The sequence below is a fragment of the Anoplopoma fimbria genome, chromosome 24 (assembly GCF_027596085.1).
Source record: "Anoplopoma fimbria isolate UVic2021 breed Golden Eagle Sablefish chromosome 24, Afim_UVic_2022, whole genome shotgun sequence".
Lineage (NCBI taxonomy): Eukaryota > Metazoa > Chordata > Actinopteri > Perciformes > Anoplopomatidae > Anoplopoma > Anoplopoma fimbria.
In genome coordinates this window covers 1,068,803-1,072,840 of record NC_072472.1, presented here as the reverse complement: position 1 = coordinate 1,072,840, position 4,038 = coordinate 1,068,803, and the positions used below count along the sequence as shown (strand labels likewise).

Sequence of the window (4,038 nt, the reverse complement as noted above, 5' to 3'; positions counted from 1 at the left end):
TCAGGGGAAGACTCGTCCATATGCCTGGCGGAGGTCGTTGAGGTAGTTAAAAAGCTCTTCAGCGGCAAAGCGCCAGGATTGGATGAGATTCGACCGGAGATGCTAAAGGCTCTGGACATTGTTGGGCTGTCTTGGTTGACACGTCTCTTCACTGTCGCGTGGAAGACGGGTACAGTGCCTGTGGAGTGGCAGACCGGGGTGGTGGTTCCCATTTTCAAAAAGGGGGACCGGAGAGTGTGCTCCAATTATAGGGGCATCACACTGCTCAGCCTCCCCGGGAAAGTTTACTCCAGGGTGCTGGAAGGGAGGCTCCGTCCGATTGTCGAATATCGGATTCAAGAGGAGCAATGCGGATTCCGTCCTGGCCGTGGAACAGCAGACCAACTCTTTACCCTTTCAGGCCTGTTGGAGGGTGCATGGGAGTTTGCTCATCCAGTCTACATTTGTTTTGTGGACTTGGAGAAGGCCTTCGACCGTGTCCCTCGGGGAGTCCTGTGGGGGGTACTGCGGGAATATGGGGTACCTGGCTCGTTACTACGAGCCATTCGGTCCTTGTATGACCAAAGTGAGAGCTGTGTCCGGATACTCGGCACAAAGTCGAGCTTGTTCCCAGTGTGTGTTGGCCTCGGCCAGGTCTGCCCATTGTCACCAATCCTGTTTGTGATTTTCATGGACAGGATTTCAAGGTGCAGCCAGGGGGAGGAGAGTTTCCGGTTTTGGGACCTCAGAATCACATCCCTGCTTTTTGCAGATGATGTGGTTCTGTTGGCTTCTTCAGAACGGGACCTTCAGCACGCACTGGGGCGGTTCACAGCCGAGTGTGAAGCGGTCGGGATGAGAGTGAGTACCTCCAAGTCTGAGACCATGGTTCTCTGCTGGAAAACGGTGGATTGCACCCTCTGGGTTGGGAGTGAGTCACTGCCCCAAGCGAGGGAGTTCAAGTATCTTGGGATCATATTCACGAGTGAGGGTAAAATGGAGCGGGAGATGGACAGGCGGTTCGGTGCAGCGCCAGCAGTGATGCGGTCGTTGTACCGGACCGTTGTGGTGAAGAAGGAGCTGAGCCGTAAGGCAAAGCTCTCGATTTACTGGTCCATCTACGTTCCAACCCTCACCTATGGTCATGAGCTTTAGGTAGTGACCGAAAGAATGAGATCGTGAATACAAGCGGCCGAAATGAGCTTCCTTCGTCGGGTGGCTGGGCTCAGCCTTAGAGATAGGGTGAGGAGCTCAGACATCCGGAGGGAGCTCGGAGTAGAGCTGCTGCTCCTTCGCGTGGAAAGGTGGTTCAACATCTGATCAGGATGCCCCCTGGACGCCTCCCTTTAGAGGTTTTCCAGGCACGTCCAACTGGTAAGAGGCCCCGGGGTCGACCCAGAACACGCTGGAGGCATTATATATCTCGTCTGGCCTGGGAACGCCCCAGTACGTCTGGAGGACCCTCTTTAGCTTGCTGCCCCGCGACCCGGCCCCGGATAAGCGGATGGAATGGATGGATGGATGGATGGATGGATGGATGGATGGATGGATGGATGCACATTTTCTACATGAATTAAATTATCTTTGTAATGTTAGCTCTTCATGGTTCTCTTCTGCAGCTTGATTAGATGCTGTCAGATTGATTCAAACAAGATACTTTAGATCTGAATAGGTGTTGACTTGATGGGGGGGAATAGCGTTAATGTGAGTTGATACAGTCACGTCTGAAGTCCTCAAATTTGTGACTCAAATGCACTAATTCTGCTTGTACTATAGAAGTAAAGTTGACTTACTTGCTTACATATGTTTAAACTGAGTAAGACATGACCTCTTATATGTAATAATAGGAGAGAGATTCCATTACCTATCATCAAGCTGTTAACCCCAATGACGCATGAAGGTGTCACATGGTTTGGGGCAGGGCAAAGCTGATATACATCGTTTGAGGGCAAGCAAACCCTGCAGACCGACTCTGCTTACATGGAAACAAGCACAGACTTGGATGGTGTTACTCAACGGGCATCTGTGTTAAATGATGTTGGATTTTCATCATTCTCACAACAGAAACAGGAAGAGATTTATTCTGCTTTTGTAAGACAATGATTTGAATTTTCTCGTGTCTTAAATGCTTCTCTGAAATGTCGTTTGCATCTCAACCTCAGACCAACATCACTGCTGGACTGCAGTATCAGGGGTTACTGGAAAGATTGATGCTGTCCACTCTGACAACATTACCATGCTGTGTGTTTCTCTTCATTAATGGGTTCATGTTGTTCACCTTGAGGAGCAAATTAGTGTTTTGTGAGACATCCCGTTTCATTCTTCTGTTTAACCTTCTTTGTGCGGACACTATGCAGATGGCACTGAGCCAGATAATGTACCTACTGTCTATTTGTAGAATAAGGCTGACATATCCTGTATGTGGATTTCTCGTCAATGTCCTCACTCTAACAAACGAAATCTCCCCTCTCACTCTGGTGGTGATGTCTCTGGAGAGGTATGTGGCTGTGTGCTTCCCACTGAGGCACACTACCATCATCACCATGAGAAACACAGCGGTGGCTATCTTTGTGGTTTGGGCTTTCAGTTCACTTAATATCCTCACACGAGTTATTCTACTGTTGGATTTTCCATTTGAAGACCTGGAGAGCCTGCAGATGAAAGACTTTTTTGTGGTGCACTTGTAATTTTTCTTGGGCCAATGTCTGTTCTTTATGATAAAGGCTACACTTATTTTCTGTTTGGATCAGCTAGTGTTGTAATCACTTCCACCTATATTGCTGTGATGATAGCAGCCAGGTCGGCCTCCACAGACAAAGCTTCAGCCCAAAAGGCTCGTAACACGCTGCTGCTGCATCTGGTGCAGCTGGGCCTCAGTCTCTCCTCAACTTTGCACAACTTGCTCCTTGTAACCATCTCAAAAATTTTTACAAGGATAGAATTTGTGCGCGTCCAGAATGTTTTTTATGTATTTTTAATTATTCTCCCCAAGTGTCTGAGTTCTCTCATCTATGGACTCAGAGACCAGACCATCCGATACGCCCTCCTGTACCACTTATGTTGTCGACTGAAACTCTCAGTCATCACAGCAAAGGCTGAAGTAGTGTCACCCTAAGACACTTTGTTAACCTCTCTATATGTTTTTTAACCTCTCTTTACAAGAGACTTTTCAAAATACATGTTGCTTAAAATTTATTACGATGTTTAATGTTGAGAATAACAGTAGTTTTGTCAATATTTCTTGAAATCCACTTGCAGAAACATGTGTAAAAGTGATTGATGTCATTTCATTTTTTATAATCAGTTTTGTCTTAAAATGTGTGATGTAGTAAATTGCAACCAACCGAATACCCCTGCGCCCTCCTTGTGTATGTTATAGAGGGAGTTCCACACATACATATGATAAAATATTAACACTGCTGAATTCTTTCACTTTAAATCCACAAAACAGTTGTATGGGGAAGGATTCTATTATCATGTGTTTCAAGGTTACTGCAATTTTTTAAACTGTTAAAGAAGAAAGCAGAAGAGAAATTCCATGTTTTTTTTCTGGGAAAGAAAAGGATGTAACTCATTAATTATTATATATAATTGAACTCTGATGAAATTTGTTTTTGAATTATGTATACAAAATAAACTGAATTGAATTGAATTGAATGTTTTTCTTTTTTCAGCAAGACATAATTACAGTCAATAAATGGAAATAGATTTGCATCAAATGTAATTATTGTCACGTTTTTCATGCTAAGTAGCCTTTTATCTGCACTGAAACAGTACATGTGATCATGGTTGTTATTTAATACTTTGTTGTGCTGTAGCCTGCAGACAAAGTTAATTTTGTTAAAAGTCCAGTTATGAACCCCGCAGATTAAAGATTTGTGGATATGTTTTAGTTGTTAAAAATACATACATTCTCATTATTATTTTATATCTATATTCCTCTTCTAGATTCTATCATTTTTAATTACATACTTGTTTAACTTTCTCTTTGTTCGATTTATTATCATATTTCATTGTTAATATTTCATACTTTCAAATTTTTTATCATGTCTTTTACTG

At 43.8% G+C, this 4,038-nt stretch overlaps 1 pseudogene; it reads left to right on the top strand.

The window, feature by feature from the left end:
* The first annotated feature begins 2,117 nt into the window (after window positions 1–2,117).
* Window positions 2,118–3,094, top strand: LOC129113814 (odorant receptor 131-2-like; annotated as a pseudogene).
* Window positions 3,095–4,038: the final 944 nt, after the last annotated feature.